Here is a 21,268-nt window from a genome sequence, read left to right on the forward strand (position 1 = left end):
ACTGTTGAGGTTCCTGTCAGTTTGTTTTATTAGAAAATGCTGCTTATTTTACTGAGGCATGCTGCCTAAACCTGAGGGTGTTGTTTTTTAAATCCATAAACAATGCTGAGCTCTTGTCAGAAAAAAGCCACATTGAAAAGATCTGAGTCTAAAACTACTTTGGTTATATACAGCACTACATTAATCAATTCCTTGAAGTATTACATACATTTTTTTAAAGGCCCCCCAATCTCATCTTGGGATAGCATATTGAAATGCTTCCTTACTGGGAATGAGGGAGGTTGTTATTTTGGACAGAGTTATGGAACTTCTGAGATATTATGTAGGCAATGCTCAGGTAATATTAAAGTTTATTTCAGGCTCAGCATATTTGACCTCAAGCATCCTAAGAGTCATGTAGACCTGGCCAAAGCTATTACATTCCTCCAGTGATCCCCATAATAATGATTAATTTCTTTCATAACTCTCTTCATAATTAATACAGGTTTCATTGTGGCCACTACTATTCTCTTATTGATCATCTCAGCCATTTAAATTGGGACTGGTAAAGCTGTCTCTGTTTACTCTGCTGAGCAGACATTTATTTTATTTGGATAGCTCTCATCATTTGTAAATTATGTTGGGGATATTGACTGTCATGGAAACTACAGGTATTTCAGTGATCTTGTCATGCAAGAGCTGAAGCCTTTTCAGCATTTGAGGTTAATGTTCTTCTCTGGTGCTTTTTGCATGAAGATATGTAAGTGGTCTATGAACACTAATTAGTCAGGCTTTACAGAGAAGCATTAGCTGTCCTGTTTTTACTCATAGCTAAGAGTATATTTTCCCTCCCCATCGCCACAGATGTCTCTGAAATATGCTGAATGCTGCAGGAGTTGGGTTTGTACATTTACAGGCACATGTTAATCACATTAATTGTATACTGTAATATATGTACACTAACTATATGGCTTAATCGTTTACTTTATGTAAACTTCCCAAATTCAGATTTTTTACTCTGGACTGAAACAGCTGAACTTCATATTAATCCAAATATTAATGCTCGTGAATATTGCATTTGGGGAGTTTTTTTCAATTGTATTTTAGTGAATGACAAGTTTTTCCTAGTCATTTCATGAAGATTAAAAAAATGATTTTTTATTTTTTTCCATCTTGTCCGTAACAGTACAGAATCCATAAGAAGGCAAGACTAAATGACATTTATGGCCAGTATCAAGTCCGTTTTCACTTCTATCTGGTCATGTTACTGTAATCCTCAAAACTGGAATATTAAATTATTTTATCTCTCCCCCCCCCTTTTCTTTTGCTTACTGTGTTTTGTGCAGAACCACAAAACAAGGTATGTATAAAGAAAGCACATCAATAATTTATTTAAATTGCTGCTTTTGTCTTACAGTGAAGTTGATGATGTTCATGACAATAAATACATTACAAGCTTCTTACGTCTTATCAAGTTGTGTATGTTGCAGTTTAATCTTTTGGGTTGAAAAGCAAAAACAACTACAGATGGAAAGTGGAAGAAAGAGCCTGGAATGGTGCTCATCTTTGGGGCAGTTCACGAGTGTAAATTGACTGCTTATTTTCCTCACATGACCTCTCAAGTGTAGCTCATGTGAAAAAGCCTCTACGTGCTTAGACTATATGACATCCTTCCTGCAATGCACAGCAAGCTTTTCTCTGACGTAAAAATTGCTGCTGCAACTGCTGATGTGTCTATCACAGGTTTTATCTGTGGAATATCCAGCCTCATATACGGTAATCAACATGCATGAAGGGGTTAAGGTCATAGAGTAAGTTGTCCTGCCATACTTATCTAAGTTAAGGTTACCAGATTTTTTTCAATGAATCTGGGGGCGCTTTTCAACTTCCTATTAAATAAATGGATTTTTTCAGAGGACTGATTTGTAAATCCGGAGACTGTCTCCAGGAAAAAGGGACGTCTGGTAACCTGGTATCTAGATTTCCTTATTATTTTGCTATCTATCTATCTATCTATCTATCTTCCTAATGAAAATTCATTAGCCTTTTGGTTTGATTTTTCTCCTCACCTTCACTTTTTAATGTAATTTTGCCCCAAACGCACAATTTTACAAAGCAATTCCTCCTATTATAAAACCCTTGGTATGCTAGTTTCATTAATATATGCATTTTAATGTGTAATTGACCATAGTATATGCAATTTTGAACACATTACTTGACTAGAGAACTTCATTTCAGAATTCAGACATGTGAGTTTTAAAGGATAACTTCATTGAAAAATGGCTGCATTTTGGTCATTTGCAAGTGAATTTGCAAATCCAATTTCTCTTCCATCCCTACTTTTCATTAGCTGGGATTTTACACCTGGTTCATTTTGTCTATAGCAGAACTGACGGGAAGCATTTAAAGGAACATGAGAACTTTTCAGCCAGCAAATTCATGGATAGCTTGAAATTATGGTACTGAGCAGCTAAGATAGTAAAAGTTTGCATAGCAGTTCTGCATTACCTTCATCATCAGGGATCTGTAGAATTCCCTCCACATGAGGTGTGCTATATCTTTAGTTATCTTTAATTGATAAAATGGAAAATATATTCTTGGAAAGCTATTTAATGTTCCTTAAGGGGGAGATTTTTTTTAAAAAGGGAAAAAAATGTTATGCTCTGCATGCTGTATTTTCTTATTTTATTCACTCTTCTACCTATAATGGCTTTTATTCTTTGATCTAAGCTATCAATTTTAATTGAAGTGTTTTCTGCCTTCTCTGGTGATGTAAAAGATATTTGCATTTCAAAATTTTTAACAAAAAACCCTCAACAGATAATTTAAATTTTCAAAAATCCGTCTTGGGAGGAGAAAAACACTTTTCTAAACTTCTCATTACTGAAATCTGGTAGGTTGTGGAATTCCTTATCCTTAAGTTTATAGGCTACTTATTTTTTTGACTGATTTGTTCCTTAGCTGCCACCTATTCTGGACTTGGATCTTTTAAAAGTCTGCTGCTTTGTTTATTATAACAAGTAGTTTCTCTGGAACCTTTCTGACTGTTTCCAGAATTATCCAGAGATAATTAGGACTGGAGTGGGCATGAAGCGTCATTCTTCTAGGGCAGACTGTCTCTGGGGCTGAACTACTCTGAATTTGCAGTGTTCTCCACAGATGCAGTAGGGAATGGTTTGCAATCCTATATATGCTTACTGAGATGTTAGTCCCTCATTGGGATTTACTTCCAGGTAAGTGGATATGAAACTGCAGCCTCAGAAAGTATTCTTTGGGTGTGACAATGTCAGGTGGGCAGTGTACAGATTTATTATTATTATTACAGTGGTACCTCGGGTTAAGTACTTAATTCGTTCCGGAGGTCCGTTCTTAACCTGAAACTATTCTTAACCTGAAGCACCACTTTAGCTAATGGGGCCTCCCGCTGCTGCCGTGCTGCCGGAGCACAATTTCTGTTCTCATCCTGAAGCAAAGTTCTTAACCTGAAGCACTATTTCTGGGTTAGCGGAGTCTGTAACCTGAAGCGTATGTAGCCTGAAGTGCATGTAACCCGAGCTACCACTGTATTATTATTAGAAGAGTTTGAATTTGATATCCCGCTTTATCACTACCCGAAGGAGTCTCAAAGCGGCTAATATTCTCCTTTCCCTTCCTCCCCCACAACAAACACTCTGTGAGGTAAGTGGGGCTGAGAGACTTCAAAGAAGTGTGACTAGCCCAAGGTCACCCAGCAGCTGCATGTGGAGGAGCGGAGACGCGAACCCAGTTCACCAGATTATGAGTCTACCACTCTTAACCATTATTATGTCTTGTAATAATTCCTTTTCATTAAGGTGGAATCAAATATCAACTTGCAAAGTATAAGAAACTTAAAAATTAGCAAATCACCCAGTCTGCCCAGTAAGAATATGAAAAGTTCCCTGCTGTATCATACTAAAGACCCATCTAGTCCAGCATCCTGTTTTCACAGTGGCCAACCTATGGGAGATCAGCAAGCAGGACCCAACTCCATCCCCACCCTACTTACTAGTGATTCCCTGCATCTGGTAGGTAGAGGCCTCCTGCTTCTGACAACAGAGGCCGGTTGTAGTAGAAGCTCAATGAAAGCATTGACCCAGTGTGTGGCGGAACTTCATGTAAGAGATTATGAAGAAATGGAACAAAAATAGAACTGCCAACATAGTTATGACATAATATAAATCTGTGGTGTGGCTAAACTTGGAATACTGTGTCCAGTTCTGATTGATCCACCTTTGAATAAGCTTACCAGACGGTCCCCAGATTTACAAATCAGTCCCCTGACAAATTCCATCCATTCCGACTAAAGTTGAAAAGTGTCCCCGGATTAATTGAAAAACATCTAGTAACCTTACCTTAGAAAGGTTATGATAGTTCTGTGAAACATGCAGAAAAGCAACCCAAATGATTAGTGGGCTGCAGCATCTACCTTATGAAGAAATGTTACAACATTGGGGGCTTCTTAGTTTTGAAAAAAGATGAGCAAGGGAGGACATGAAATGGGTTTATAAAAAGATGCATATGGTGTAGAGAAACTTGATAGGGTGAAGGTTTTCTTCCTCTCTTGGTACTAGAATCTGGGGTCATCCAATGAATCTGAATAGGACAAACTGAAGTGCTTCACAAAGCACATAGCTGAATTATCAGGTTTACCATCACAGGATGTGGTTGATGGTTACCAACATCAACTGCTTTGAAAATGTATTGTATTAATTAGTGATTCTGACTTATAGCTTCTGAGGTGGTCTAAACCAGGGAGCCCATAACGTTTGAAAATATAGTGGATTAATAACATTGTGGAAGGCTACCATTGTTGGTTATAGGTTGTTTCTTCATTGGACCATGCACGTTCCTAGTCTTTGAGGGAAGAAGCTGAGAGGAAAAGTGTGTGTCAACACCCCATTCCCCCAGTGCATCAGTTGGCCAGTGCCATAGTCAGCTTGGTACCAAACTATGAATTCAAATAAATACTAAACTTTTAAAAAATGCCATAGACATGTGAAATATTCATGCCCCCCTGGTCTTTTTCCAAGCACAATTCAAAATAAATTTCCTGAACCAAAATAGCCCCAAATTATACATATTTCCTTAAAGCAGATGTGTGTGGGGGTTCTTAAGGACACTTATAAGGCTTCTGGTATGTTCAACATTCCTGATTTAAGTGATTCGTTTCTGTTTTCTGAGTCTTGAGTTTCAGAAATTCTTCTGCGTTTATTTCACTTCCTAAATTCCTCCTCCTTGACAAAGTCCATAAAGGCATGTAATTTACTTTGAGGTCTATGGAGAAAGACCATTAGAATGGTACAAAATGTTGTATTATTGAACTGTCTGACACTAAAGTAATGATTATTGAAGTGAAAGAAGTTGTGAAATGCTGCACATGGTGCAAATACAGCAAAGGTACATTGTATTTCTCTTGTTCAATCCTCATTGTACCTTAACTGGTGATTTTATGGTGATGTGGAGCTGTTGCGTGCTCCTTTTACATTTTGGTTGGTTCCTGCTGATATAAATCAAACACACTGTCCTCTTGTTATTTGTCAGGTTTAAAAACCCCAATTTTAATCACTTCATACAGGTATCTAATTTGAATCAGGCTGGCAAGCTGCAGGGCTCTTGTGCTTGTTTAATTGGTATCTTTCTCATCGCATTTGAATGAAGTTGCACACGCACTGCAGGACATCAGCAGAGACAACTGAATAGTCAAGGCTGTCACTCTGGAAACAGGATAGTGAGATACTGCCAAGCTAAAGAGAGAGCTAGGGTCAAATAGATTTTTTTTTTTTAAAAAAAAAGCATTTCTGTCTATTTCAGCTTGTTGTAAAGTTCTATGGAAATAGCTTGACACGACTGATTACATATTTAATATATGGCATTGATAATTCTATATAATACTGCCAGAATGTTCAGTGTATGTGTGAGATCTTTGCTACCATTTATGTCTGTTTACAAGACTATCAAATTGTTATGTGATAATCCCTCAGACTGGCCTTGGTTGTCCAGTCAGGACCTACTGGCTTTGTTCACTTATCACACTAAACCACGGTTTAGCATAATGCGCATAATTCACAATTAATTTCAGGCTCACATTCCCCCCCCCCCCAGGTGGGGGGGGGATTTCAGAAGCATTCACTTTCAGTTTTAGTTAATCACAGTAGTCACAGTCACGTAGTCTGGCATGACAAATTATAAAAGGTAAAGGGACCCCTGACCATTAGGTTCAGTCGTGACCGATTCTGGGGTTGCGGCGCTCATCTCGCTTTATTGGCCGAGGGAAATGGCATACAGCTTCTGGGTCATGTGGCCAGCATGACTAAGCCGCTTCTGGCGAAGCAGAGCAGCACACAGAAACGCCGTTTCCCTTCCTGCCGGAGCGGTACCTATTTATCTACTTGCACTTTGACGTGCTTTTGAACTGTTAGGTTGGCAGGAGCAGGGACCTAGCAATGGATGCTCACCCCGTCGTAGGGATTTGAACCGCCAACCTTCTGATCGGCAAGTCCTAGGCTCTGTGGTTTAACCCACAGCGCCACCCGCGTCCCATGACAAATTATAGTTAGCACTAATTATTGTCAGATTTAAACAAGCCATCTTAAGTTGTTTCCAAAGCTACATAGTGTCCACCTACAATTAGTTTGAATGACACGGCAAACTGCGGTTAACTAAAACTCTATGTGAAAGCTTCCAAAAAGGGAGGGAGGGAGGGAAGAACATGTGAACCTGAGGCTCCGTATGACTTGTATACATCACAATAAACTATGGTGTGAGTGCAGCCTCAGCCTGATTACAAATAAGTAGGGCCCAGTTGTCTTTATTCTGTTCTAGTGCTGTGGCAAAAAAATAATCTCAGTTGTTATTTTTTACCGTTCTCCATAAATTTATGAGATAATAAATTGCATTAGAAAATTTTGAAAGTGAAGGGGAAATGTCTATGGAATTTTCTGGATGGTGTACAACACAAAGTGGTGTTTGTGAGGTATCCTTTATTTCATTGTAGAAATCATCTCTCCAGTGGTCTGCACTCTGCAGCTTTTCAGAGTTTTGGTCCACCCCGTGAGGTCCACAGCTGAGCTTTTCTGTAAGGATGGGAAGGTGGGTCCGCTTTCTCACATGAGCCAACACCTGTTTGTTTTTAAAAAGTCTTTTATTTTTAAAGAAACCAATGCAGACAGGTTTCTTATGGTAAAAGAGAAGGTTTTACCTAATAACACAGGCAGCCTGAGAGGCTGCAGAAAGCTAGAGAAATGTTTGATGAAAAGGAAAGCCCACACACCATCCACAGCCATTTTGCAACAATTAGGTAAGCTGAACCCTACACTAACCAGAATTCCAAATAAATTCCAAAATGTCCTAAGAAAGAGGCAGAAAAATGGGGGGCGGGGAGGAAGCTGTTGATAAATTGGAGGGCAGGTTTTGGCACTATTCAATTCTGTTTTCCGCCAGTTTATATCCCACACAAAGCCCAAGGAGGCATATTTCTGGCTAGATAGTGTGTAGACCTTGAGGAGACCTGTAATGGTGTCTACACACATTCTTGTGTATGTTTGGCAGCCCAAGCCTACATTGATGCTTCTTACAAAACTTATACTTGCACTATAGAAAAAGTGTTTTAGGGTTGCCACCTGTCCTATATAATACAGGATTGTTCTGTACCGCTGCAGTGAGAAGGTAAACAACGTTTCTGTGTGCTCTGGCACTCGTCATAGTGTTCCGTTACTCCAGAAGCGTTTTAGTCATGCTGACCACATGACCCAGAAAGCTGTCTGTGGACAAACACCGGCTCCCTCGACCTGAAGGGAGATGAGCGCCGTAACTCCATAGTCACCTTTGATTGGACTTAACCATCCAGGGGTCCTTTACCTTTACCTGTATTTCAATGTGAAATGCTATGTTCTCTCTGTCTCTTGTGAATTGTTCTTGATTTTATTGCTTTATCTTTTTGTAAGCTGCTGTGAGGTTTTGTTTTTGGGGTTGTTGTTGTTTTACTATCAAGTGGTGTATAAATTTTGTTAAATAAATACAGTAGAATAGAAATGTCTATCTCTCTCCTCATCTTAAAATGAATAATTAATTAAGGAGGAATTAGCTTCTTCTGCAGTTTGGAGAAAACTTTTAGTTCCTACTTTTTTAGTCTGAACGAAGAATGGATCTATGGTTTAGTTTGCCTACCTTAGATTTTTGAGTACTGTTTGGATTGCCAATACTCAGCTTGCGGTCTCAGGGCTGCCATTCCCAAAGCTGTTTTCTGTGTAACCGCTTAAAACTGCTGGAGCAGTTACAAAATATGACTGCTGTACAGGGTAAAAAAAACCTTTTTTAAAAAAATGCTCCAGTAACATGTTACAGTTACACACGCAAACAAAGGAGCATTGTAGAAAGGATGGCTGCTCCCATCAATACATCAGGGCTACTATCTTTCCCTCATACAGTTACCAGGAAGCAATGACACATTGTGATGTGCTTCTGCTTCCTGGAGTATTTTCAGAAGCATTTTTACCTGTGTTTTGAAGCTGAACCTAGCAGTTTTACACTGTTGAAAGAGAGAATACATTAAAGCAGCCCTTGGACTCCCTCATAAGTAGTGCTTACATTTTTGATCCTTTTAAATTTCATTTTTCTGTACATATTTCCACCCTTTTAAAATGGTCAGGGCAGGATAGACTGTGCTTTGGGGCACAAACAAGAGGGGGCGGAATGGACTTGGGTTGTTTGCCCATTTGTAGAATGGGCATATATAAGTGCTGCACCTGTGATCAGTTCCTATGCTGGTCTGATGAGTTTCATGGCAGCTATTCATGGTGCCACTGTGTCCCCCTGGCTTGTGGTTCTGCTATAGGTACTTGCTGTGAAATCAACTTAACTTACAGGGGAGCTGATTACAGGCCTTAGGATAGGAGCATGGATCCCCATATGGCATTAATGTTTTTAGCGGCAGTCCTGCTGTGTTGTAGGAGCTGGTTTCAGAGGCAATACTGTGCACCAGTGTGAGTCCCATTGATCAGCTTTCATTTTCAGAACCAATATATAACCATTAATAGTAATTTAAACACATCGTAAATACTTCCCCCCCCCAACAAAAACCCACACACATACATGTGTGTTAGTACTAGTTCCCTTAGCGGTTGTCACGCCTGAGAATCCTGTTAAGTTGGCACAGACTGAATTAGTGAATTCCAGAAGGGTTGAAATAAATAAGAGGTTCAGTATAACTTCATGTGGAAAATGACTCCTAAGGTACCTTTTCAATCTGCACTCAACTCAGAGGTGATTCTTCCTATTAACAATGATACTTTATACCGTACTCTCAGGTGGAGGTTTGGGAGCACACTGACTTAATTGTCCTAGACATTCTTGTGGTTCTTATTGTTACTAATACACATTTGAGCAGCTGATGAATCAGAAATGACTCAGTTCAGGCAAACAAGATTGTTGTTGTTTCTTATTCTTACTGTTAGCTTAAAGAGTAGGCCAGAATTGAAACCAGAATATTTTAACTAGTTAAGTTTCCTATTCTGTGCCACTGGAGAAGTTGTTCTATTGTTCTTTGGAAATAATTGCGTTAGCCTACAAGACTTTCTAGGCTCTTCCCCTGCACTGTTGTATCCATTCATCAGGAGTAAGCCCCATTAAACTCAATAGAACTTATTGAGTAAAATGTAGAGTATATTTCTAGAAACATTTAAGGGCCAAAGTATACTTGGCATTAATAATATGGTGTACTGTTGAGTGCAAGCTTTAACAAGTTTTCTGTATAAGGGCCCTGATTCAGATCAGCTGAGGTAGTGGGTGTAACCCTTTGCCCTCTGTAGTGGTCCCAATTCAGCTGGGAGGCATGCTTACTAGTTATACTGGGAACAAAGCTCCCATTCCAGTTTAATTAGGGTGGTGAAAACCAAAACAGGCAACACCTCCAAAAGGATCAATTCAAACTGGGTGATGCACAATGTAAGAGTAAAGTGATCCACACTGGAGAAAATAGACTATCTTTGTTTATACGATGGTGGGGTCTGAATTCATGATAAATAGGGAGAAAATAGATATTGGTGGAAAACTTTGACATAGTGTGCATCAGCTTTGAAAAAGGTGAATTCCATTCTGATATTGTAATGCTGTTATGCCATTTGGAAGACGGCGTATAGTTTTGGTTGCTACATCTCACAGAGGATATTGTCGATCTGGAAAAGGTGCAGAAAAGGGCAGCAAAAACTTTAGGGGCCTATGAGGAAAGGTTGCAAAGTCTGAGACTTTTTAGTTTAGAAAAAAGTAATTGTTGTGAACCCCTGGCCTACCTGGCAGCAAGTTAGCATGTCAAGTCCCCAGTCCAGGGTCAAAACACATGTCCAAACTAAAGCACAGCCCCACGGAGATCCTGACACATCCAAGCTGAGGTCCATCAACATGGGCCATTGAGCAGACACAGCACCTCAGCTCTGCTTCCCATTTGTACTCTGCATGCTGTTTGCATCATCTGGGCTTGATGAGGCATGTGACCCTCACCTGTTCCAAGCCTACTTCAGCTAAGAAATCCCACACTTCCTCCCAGAGCTAACGACCCCCACCTGGCCAGCTAGGTTGCTGGGCTGTCGGCCCTTGACTGCCTCAGAGCCTGACATGTTTGTGGAGACAGGTGCCCCTCTGGTTCTGGTGATGGCTCCTGCTGCTCTGGTTCCTGTGCACTGACCTCCCCCATCTCCTCGTCATCCTTTGTTGCCCTGTGAGTACTTCCTACACCAACCTTTCCTTCTCCATCCCCGAATCCTCCTCCTCTTCCTCCTCCTCCTTGCTGTCCTGCCAGTTTATGACAGCAATAGGGGAGGTGATGAAGGTTTAGAAAACTATGCATGGTGTGCAGAAGGCATGAAGAAAAATGTTTTTCTCCACCTCTCATAATACTAGAATACAGGGTTATCTATTGAACCTGAATGGAGGGAGATCTTAGGTCAGACAGATAAAAAGAAAATTCAGCCAACAAGCAGTGGGTGTTATCCAACTACATAGATCTGCTGGCACAAGGATTACCATTTGCATAATGGAAATGTTCTGCTCCCTGCATGCGCCTGTACCCACCTTCCCCTAAAAAAAACTGCTCCGGATTGTTGGGGGGACGACCCCCTAGAACAGATTTAGAGTGTTTGCGGTGATAGGAAAGGAAGAAGTTCCACTGTACAAGCAGAAATCCTTGCACTAGCAGATCTATTTCGTTGGATACTGCCCAACTGATTTACAGAATTCACAGCTGTAAGATGTAATGACAGCCAGTAGCTTAGAGCCTGAAAAAGAGTTTAGACAAATCCTTGGAGAATACCTCTTTTAATGGCTACAGCCATTCCTAGACGCATTTTCCAATAATTTGTCTAAACTCTTTTTGAAGCCATAAGCTACTGGCTCACACTACGTATTATGAATTCTGGCTATATGCAGTCTTCAGGTTTCAGACACAATATGCATCCAAGTACTAGTTGTTGGGGGGGGGGGAGAAATGCAGCAGGACAGGGTATTTGCCTCCGTGTTGTGCTTGTGAGCTTCCTACAAGCACCTGGTTCACCACTGTGGGAAACGGGATGTTGGACTAGATAGGCCTTCGGTCTGATCCAGCAGCGCTTATCATATCTTCTTACTGGGTTCAATAAAACCAAAGTTTTCTATACTAACTTGAGTGTTACTTAGTGTTGTGATAGGATTGTTAAATTATAGGAAACATTGGAAATGTCTTTATATCAAGGCCATTTTTGCTGCCTTTGTTAGATTTACATTTTCCCATCATGGAACCCAAGACAGTGTAAGTGTAGTTCCCAGATACCATCCAGGCACTGACTAGAGTAGACCTTGACTCTAGTCTTCAGGAAGGTGCTTTCAGACTGCACCCTGGGATAGGTTGTAATGCTTAAAGTTCTAAGTTGTAGTGATGGGGCAAACTCCCTCAATTATGAACAGAATTGGATTTGGACATACAAACTATTTCCCTAAGCTTAAAAAAAAATAGCATTGCTTATTCTGAGATGAATTATGTCTCTGGGAGATACAAAAGGATCTGATTCCATACCCCAGACTCTAAAATGAGCCTCCAATTTCCCATCCTACCATCCTGTCTATCTGGCTTGCTGCTCATGGGTCAAGTAGCGGGTTGGAAGCAAAGGTCTCTCTTGCCTCTCTCCTTTCTGGGATTGGGTATTGCTGTTATGGCTGTGAGCAAGACACCAGGAGCATTTCCCCATTGCTGTTGATCTGCCACTGCTGGGAAAACAACATATACCTGGTTTATAGCCATAGTAGCGTGTCAGAATGCATAGGGTTGCCGTATTTTAAAAAGTAAAAACCAGGACACCCCGAAAGTTGTTGAGCTTTTCAATTGACTTGCCTAAGATCCAGGACAAAGCGCCGCCTTTCAGAAATTTCCCCCCGGATGTTAATTCCGCCTTTGAAATCCCGGTAATGTCTGGACATTTGGCAGCCCTAAGAATACAGAGAGGGGAAAGAAACTTCCCTTTCCCCCTTAAATGAAGTGATTGGATCTTATTTTAGGTAATATAGGTTGCTGGCACTTTACAAAGAACGAGAGGACGGGTTCCTACTTCAAAGGATTTATAATCTAATAATAGCCACAAGGGGGACAACAGTGGGAGAGGATGGAGATGGAGGGAGATGTAAACAGGAAAATATAATGTGATTATCATGTTATACTTTGAATATTAGTATTAGCTATATGCTGTTAGCAGCACTGTTCTTCAAGACTGTTTGTAGCAGAGGAGGAAGTTAGAAACCATAGCTCCATCATAAAGCAGATGTGTTGCATACAAAAGGTCACATGTTCAATCCCCAGCAATGCCAGCAAAGGACCTTGTGTGGCAGGGCTCAGCTTACTTCCAGATACATTGGTGACCTGCTGCCAGTCAGAGTGGACAGTACTAAGGTAGATGGATCCAGGGTCTGACGTGGTATAAGGCAGCTCCATATGTTCACAGTTACAACGTTTGTTCATAGGAATGCATTTGCAAGTCACACCCGTAAAGAAAGGGAAGGACATATAGCTGTATCTATTTTGAGTGTCTACTTGTGTGTCAGACTTGGATGTGCTATGACACTGAATCCCTGCACTGGATATACGTAGCTTGAAATATATTATAAGCCATGTTCCTGTTAAGATTTTCAGTATTTTTGTAGATTACTGGTACCCTTACAAGTATTTTTCTGTTTCTCATCCAAAATTGGTAAAATAATAAAGACCTCCAGAATGCTGCAGCCTATCTATCTTCACCTGTAGGAGTAATTTTGTTGGAGCAAAAACTCATAAGCCTTTTATTTAGCAAGCTGACTGTGGGAAGGGCTGTAGTTTAGTGGTAGAGCACCTGCTTTTCATGTAGAAGGGCCTAGGTTTAATCCCCAGCATCTTCTGGTGACACTAGGAATGACTTCCTGTCTGAAAACCTGGAGAGCTGCTGGCAATCAGTGCAGACAGACCATGCTAAGCTAGATGGACTTGGGCTCTGACATGGCAGCTTCCTTTGTGTGTAACCACAGTCCACATGGATAAATGTACATTAGGACGGTGCCTAGTCTGTTGTAGTAATAGACAAATGTACTGTACTTCTGGGGAAGCCATCTATGGAAGCAATACAGTATGTGTATTTTTCACTACTGTGCCTGTTCTCTATAAGTCTCTGTGCCTACATATTTTTATTTTTACTTCTGGTACTGTATTAGAAATTGTGCATACAGCGGAGTTGAGTGAGCAAGTCTTACAACAAGTTGGAGGGTGCATGTATCATCCAAATATTTTGAACCTGACTTATTTTTTTCTGCAGACTTGAAGCTGAGAATGTGTCTCCCGTGGGAAGTAGCCTAGTTGCTCATTTGTGTGTACTTTATAAGCTCACTTATGGTATATATGTATGGTTCTTACCACACATGAAATGTTATATACTCTCTCTCTCCCTCCCATCACTGTATATAAAATATTGCTTCTGCAGCTTTAAGATGGGAACATAGAAATTCACTTGAAAGTTGGTCACATAAGAGTACAAGTTTGTCTGCCTTGTATCTGCTAAGTAAAATATACATGTGTATTTTAGATGTGGCATAATGTTTTAAAATCTCATTTTTACTGTTCAATTGCCGTGGTTATTATTTTCTTCGTAATGAATCAGACTGAGGGTGAGCTGAAAGTGCTGCATCTGAGACCTTATACTAGTTTAAATAACCGTGTCCTGTTTACAGTTCAAAAAAGGGTTTATTTCTGTCCTTGTAACAGTGTGTACTATGTCCTATAGTACATGTTGCACCTGTTCAGACATAAGTAGAAGACATTATTATAGCTGTTGTGGGGAGAAGATTCCATATATATATATTTGGGAGGGAGGGAATGCTGGAGAAATGGCCTTCCCTTAATTTGTTTACTGGCAACCTCTTCTGCAGCCTTCCTCCTAAGCAAGATCGGTTTTCCCTGCTCCACTATTGTCTGGGGAAATCTATCTTCAGGAGTTGCTTTCTTAAAAAGATCTCATGCCCAATCATCAGAAGGCTTTGTGTGGTTTGCCTGTCAAAAGAGATATGTTTACACTTTCCATGCATGTGTTAAAGCTATCAGGTTACAAAGCAGAGTGGCTGATGCATTTCAGCCTTTCCTGCTAATATACACACCAAAAAAATGTATTTATGATAATTACACGGACTGCCTGGAACAATGCATTCCAACATCCTGTAACATAAATAAGGAAGGTGGGGCCAGCTGACATTAAACGGCTTGTGTGCCAGAAATCCTGATCTCCACTATATATATACCCTTTTCTATTGCACGGTCTCAGTCTGGCAGCGTTGAACCTGTTGCTGCATTAGCCGAGTTGTATTTTGCTAGATAGGGGAAGGAGGGTTGTCTGCTGTCTGGTAGGAGGGCTTTGTCTGTGTGTGCCTTTCTCTCTGTCTCTCACACTCTCGCTTTGCGCTTTCGCTCTCTCTCTCTCGCTCTCTCTCTCTCTCTCTCTCCCTTTCCCGTCTCTGTGGTTTGTAAGGTAGGTTGCAGTGTGTGTATATACACAACATCAAGAGCAGGAAAATGGACTCATTAGGGAGGCAGGCAGTCATTACCATTCACACTGCACTTCCAGGGAGACAGCGACTATGAGGAGACAAACTGAGGACTGGGGAGCAAGGTAGGCCAGTCAACTTTTATAAAAAAAGAAGAGAGAGAGAATATTTTCCTTTCCTTTCCCCCACAATCCCCCCCTCCTTCCCTTGACACTTCTGTATTATCTCCTCTCCTCTTGCTGTTTTATTTTAGGGATGCAAGTTTGTGAGACCTATGTGTGAGCAGAAAATTTTGGAACATCTATAGGCCAGCCTCCTTCACAAATGCATCCCCCCCTTCCTCTATACCACTTATTTAAAGATATGCTGCTTTATAATATTTCACTTTAATTACTTTTTATTTTAAATCAGGAAAGGAAACAAATATGTTTGTTTTTCCAACACCGGTTCCAAGTAAATCAATATCTTTCACTCCTTTAAAACAACCCTCTCCGTATGTTAGTGGGTCTCTGCTTTTTCCTTTCTGTTTATGTTCCATCTGTCTGTCCATATATCATGTTCTCCTTGTTTACTGCTAAATGTTGTGTGTGTGTGTGTTTGTGTCTCAGTGTTTGCCAATGAGTTTTTAACTGTAATGCCGGTGACCAGAGATTACAGTTACTGTTCTTTGTTTGGTATCTGTTGTGAGTTTAAAGTCCATATTTTCGATATATGAAAACAAATTGCAACCTGTGAAGCAGGCCGCACTATTTTGAAAGGGATTTTAAAAATATATATAAATCATTCTTTGGGGATAGATGTTCTCGAATGCAATATTCTACATCTATCTGTTCCCTGCCTGCCAAAAAATATATTTTTTAAAAAATATATGATTGCTGCTAGTGTGTGAAAGAAGGAAAAAAAGAGTATAGCTTCTTTTTTTTTTTTTAACTAGACGGGGTACTCTTGAGGAATAAGAATTCAAACTTTCTAAAAGGGAGTTAGTATCCCTGATTTCTTCCAATCCTCTTCCTCCCCCCCTCCACACACACACACACACACACGCATATATACACACAACTCTTTTCATCCCACACTCTCTTGAAGTGTGCTTGTGTTTTGCTCTGTGTTGATGCTGGGAGAGGGTATTTTACAATGTACCAAAATGTCTTGAGAGAGGGTGCTTTATTAATTTTTTTTTTTTAAGGCTATTTATTCCTTTTCTCCCATAAGCTGTATATTGTTTCAAGCACTGGAGATGTTTGTGAGATTATTTTTCTTTTGCCAAGGAACGGACTGTGATGAGTGCCGAAGACCATTTTAAATTGTTTGAGGAGCTTTTCATGATAGTTCTTTCTCTCCCCCTCCTCCCCGCAGTAGCTTTTAAAGGCTGGCCAAGCTGATCCATTTAGAAGGATTTTTAAACCTGAACTCATGTCTGTGCTTCTACAAAGTAAAACTACAACACTCGCTGGCTATATAAAAAGAAAGCAGGAGAAAGTGGAAGGGAGTTACATAAAATATTGTGGAGAATCCATGAGTAATTACTATGCTATAGAAAATGGATGCTAATCAGTGGAGATCTTTCAACAGTCACAATACATTAAAAACAAGATTATAAAATAACAAGAGACATACCTTATTTTAAATTGCATTAGGCCTTTCTTGATAACACAAAGGAGGCCTTACAGCTATTTACCTAACCCACCTAGCAGCGTAGAAGAGATTGCTCGCATCATTTATTTAATTTATACTTTCCAGATGATAAAAGTTTTTGATGTTATCAGTGTTGTCCACTTGAAAGCAGCATGCCAAGTTTTTCTTTTGTTGCTGCTGTTGTTTTTTTAAACTTATAAGCTTCCCATCTCACCAGAGGATATGCTGGACAAGCCATGTTAATTTAAACTACTGCAACAAATGATCCAACAGACTTGGCAAATAAGGCTCCCTCATGCTATATTGAATTTTTTTCAGCCCCTAATACTTTGATAAATGTGCATTAAAATAAGTTTGGTTGGCAAAATGTTTTATGGTGGACTTTTAAGTACAGTTTTCTGCAGTGTGACACTCCACCCCCAGCAGCCCAAGATGATGTTACTTCAGATAGCAATTCAGTTGCCTCTTTTATCTTCCCTTACTTATCATTTAAGTCAAACACACCAACAGTTGTTTTTAAGCAAGGACATATACTTCTTTTTAAATATATATGAACTAAGCATAAGAATCTGTAGCCTTAAAAGTGTACGTAGTTCCCCTGCCAGGAATTGCAGACCTTGAAACTTTGGTCTAGGCTGGGAGGTAGGAAAGCGAGAAGAGCTGTGTGCAAATTATTAAATGCCTCAGAGGGGGAGCAATTTGGTGAACGCTTGGCAAGCTTCAGCAGCAGTGTTCAGCTGCCAGTCACCCCATGTGAAGTGTATGTGTTTTCAGACACCTGATGCTTGCTTTTGAACTAGAATAGTATATATTCCCTTATAGGATACCTCTTTCAATTGCAGGGATCCTTGCAGGCTTATCATATTTTATTTTATTGTAATATTTCACGAATTTGTGGTATGGAAGATGTTGTGCCAGCTGTTCTACATCCCCCTTTTTAAAAAAGGGTAAAAATATATTGCTTAATTTTATAAGACCCTTGGGTGAGCAAACTATCACATTGCATGGGGCAAATCTGTTTGTGTGTGTGTGTGTGTGTGCGTGTGCGTGCTTTTCCCTGAATTAAAAGAAGAATGTTGATTTTAAAAGGAAAAAAATTGTCATTGAAAATATTCGGGGGGTTTTTTTGGCATAAATTATTTCCCTGCAAAATCTCTCTTAATTAACAGAACTTGTATTGAGCCGTAACTTGTATGGTACTTGATGGTAACTTGTATTTAGCCGTGAAAAGTAAACTTCAGAAGAAGTAACTGAGCAGTAATGAATGTTAGTAACGTGGCTGGGCATAATAGGTTGTGCACCTTGCAGTTCTTTGAAACCCCTTTCCATCTAGTAGGAGAACATCCTACAGTAGCCTTGGTTTGGTCACAGTCTGCTTTATTTTAGCGTTGGAACAGACAGTTATCTAACACACCCACATGAGGAAGTGCTCTGAAGTAGCTATTTCATGCTTTGCCATGCCCTGTAGCTAAAACAATTTGGACTGACTGGTATACATGTATTCTTCGTTAATTCCTTTGAGAGTTTAGTCAGTCCCTACTTGTTAATAGGACCAGAATGTGAAAATACCAAGCAGGCAAATTTGGTAGCAAAATGTCTACTAAACTGAAGTTTGTTTCGGAAATTATTTTCTGCTATATTTGGCTTTAGGGTCACGACCCAAAGTTCATTGACTTCAATGGACTTTGGCTAAAGCCTTTATGGAAGAGAGAAAATCATTCAGTCCTTTTTACTTGATAAAGTCGTATGGGACAGTTTTCTGATTTATTAGAAATATTAAGTTTTCTCTCCTGCAAGAGAAGCATAGATGAATACCTATGAAGCATTAAAGAGTAGCAACAAAAGCAAGAAACTTAAAGACATTTAGAGTTAGTTTTAACTGCATCTCTTAAAAAAAGCCTTAGTAATTTTCAAGGAGAGCTGTTACATGAAACATTCTGCTCAGAAAAAGATGAAAAAAGTGACCTTCTTGATCAGTTTCATCCTTATGTAATTTTATAGGACTTCTCTACGGCAGCACAGCAAAGATACTTGTGGCCGTGAGGAGCTTAAAAAAACACAAACGGTTCAAGTTTATTCCAAGTTATTTATTTTTAAAAAATATATATTAAACTCTTTTAATTATTTATGTTACAAAACAAAAAAACAAACAAAAAACAAACCCAGCATCTCCTCTGTCTGCATAGTATTGGCAATTCAGTTCCAGCATCAGCAGGGAAACTACCAGTATATGCAAAAGTGAAACTGGCTTCAGATAAAATGCTTGTCCTGCTCAAGTAAACACAAAGTAAAAAAAAAAAACAACCCAAAACACCTAACCAATAAATGATGATGATGATTTAAATATGCTCTCTTCTCTAATAGGCTTTCTTCAATAGCGATGTTATTGTAGTATGATAAGGTAGATCTTGACGCTTTTATGCCATGGTTCCCAGTTACATACTGAGGTAAGAGTTTGTTTCTTCTCAGGCTTGGGACCCATTCAACTTAACTGCGTGTGTCCTGGATAGTCTTACTTATTTTTCAGTATTCTGAATTTTTTGCTGAAAACTAATGCTTGCTGTTGCTTTTTTTTTTAGGACACATTTTTCTATCCTGTACCACTAGGGCCTGATCCTTTGCTTCCTCATTGTCATCGTTCTTCAGTCTCTAGCACTAATTAATTGAAGTGTTTGTTTTTGCCAGGATTCTAAGAAGGCCAGCAGGGGCTGAGGGTATTGTGAAATAGGTAGAAGGAATTGTGAAAGGAATGGACATATCCAGTTTTCATTAGTCACAGGACGAACAGTATGTAGCTTGGAGCTTTTGAAGGCATAGTTAAGGCATGGGTAGCTTCAAAACATAATGGGTACAAATCCGTATGCCACTGAAATCAAGCAGTGTGACTTGACTCCTCTTAATTATATTTTATTATATTTTATTTTATTGCATCCATTGTTGTGTATAAAATAAAATTTAAAGAACAATGGACATCTACTAATTGTATGGCTTTGATTAAATGAGAATGGAAGGAGGCCTGTCTTTTGACATCTCTCTCTCTCTTTGCTTTGAGTCTGCTGTCTCTCACTTAGTAGTAACCCATATTCAGTTTTTCATAGGGAATATGCTTTTGTTGCTGCTGTCTCTGCTGTACTTGTTCTGCAAATATCATAGACCGTTAAACATGCATCCTTAATAGCAAATGTGTTCTGATTTAGCTTCGTTTTTCTGTTAAATGTGTGCAGCAAAAATGATGAAATCAATTCCCACTTTCCCTTATTGGATGCCTTGTTTCAGTTTATTCAATTTGAATTTTTAGAAATTAATTGATATTAATTCTTCTGAATTGTAAGCAGCGTAAGGATATGCGGTGCATACAATTTAACCAGTATGGTCAATTCAGATGTTTCCAATCTCTACACCATGATCTGGGGAGATCTTGAACATGCCTATTGGCTCCCTCTTCTCCCCCCACCCTATTTGTACAGGAATCTCCCCATCCTACCATAGTTTGCTGCAATCATAGCTATAGTCTTACATCTGATAACTGTGGTTAGAGCTATCTAGGATTTCTCCAAATCATGGTTTGAACCCTTGGTTTTGAGGCAACTGTGATTACCTTGTCTCTCATTGTAGTAGGCCCCAGTTATGACTCGAAACTAAACTATAGTTAAAGCAAACCATGGAAGAATACGTCAAGAATAGGTGCAAGATGAAGGATGTCGATTAAGAAAGTTCTATTATTTGAAGTTTGAAATTTTATGTTTAAATTGAACCATTATGAATGGAAGCTTTTGTTTCACTAAAATGTAAACACTCCACAATCAATGGTTGAGTTTACGTAAATTTCATTGTCTGGTTGTATCGAGGTCTCTGTGCCGCTGCTGATAGTGTAGCTCAACCAAAATTCTGATACACATTTACAAAAAGTTATATGCATTCCAGTCAGTATCCCCCCCCCCCCATTCTGTTTAGATTGCAGTCCTTAGCTAATTTACATGGGAGTACAGTAGTACCTCAGGTTATAAACAGTTCGGGTTACAGACTCCGCTAACCTGGAAGTGGTACCTTGGTTTAAGAACTTTTCCTCAGCATGAGAACAGAAATCACGTGCTGGCGGTGCGGCAGCAACAGGAGGCCCCATTAGCTAAAGTGGTACCTCAGGTTAATAACAGTTTCGGGTTAAGAACAGACCTCCGGAACGAATTAAGTTTGTAACCAGAGGTACAACTGTATTGTAAGTCTTGTTGAATCTAGAGGGACTTAACTGAGGAAGCCATTCAGAGGATTGGACAGTCCTGGGTGGAATTTCTTCAACATACTACATTCTTATTGTTGAGCAGGTTTGTAGTGATAGGTCATTAGCATGATATGACTGAAGGAAGGAACACTGAATACAGATGCTTGCATTTCACAGTATCCAGGATATTTATAACCCCTGAAACTAATTGATTACTGACATTGTGTTTTTCTCTACTTTAAAAAAGCACACCCTCTAGATACAGGTCTTTGAGAAACTTTGTTGTTTTCAAATTCCAGGCAGACTTCTAAATGTGCTATCAAGATAGGATTGAAAACTTTGGGCAAAGTTCCCACACTTATATTGTTTGCTTTGGTTTATAAGAGACAGTATAGG

At 39.6% G+C, this 21,268-nt stretch overlaps 1 protein-coding gene across 38 annotated transcripts in view; it reads left to right on the top strand.

The window, feature by feature from the left end:
• Positions 1–21,268, top strand: part of ZBTB20 (zinc finger and BTB domain containing 20) — a 500,505-nt gene that overhangs the window by 21,105 nt on the left and 458,132 nt on the right. For 20 of the 38 annotated variants that reach the window (XR_014510330.1, XM_083437103.1, XM_083437072.1 and 17 more), the window contains exon 1: positions 14,797–15,143. The exons of 10 other annotated variants lie outside the window; for them this stretch is intronic. The gene's annotated coding sequence lies outside the window, so the exon portion shown is untranslated. Of the gene's footprint in view, positions 1–14,746; positions 15,144–21,268 lie in introns of those variants that run through there. 8 more of the 38 variants (XM_083437102.1, XM_083437076.1, XM_083437074.1 and 5 more) reach the window with 2 other exon arrangements.

The sequence above is a fragment of the Podarcis tiliguerta genome, assembly GCF_965153285.1.
Source record: "Podarcis tiliguerta genome assembly, chromosome: 4".
Taxonomy (NCBI): domain Eukaryota; kingdom Metazoa; phylum Chordata; class Lepidosauria; order Squamata; family Lacertidae; genus Podarcis; species Podarcis tiliguerta.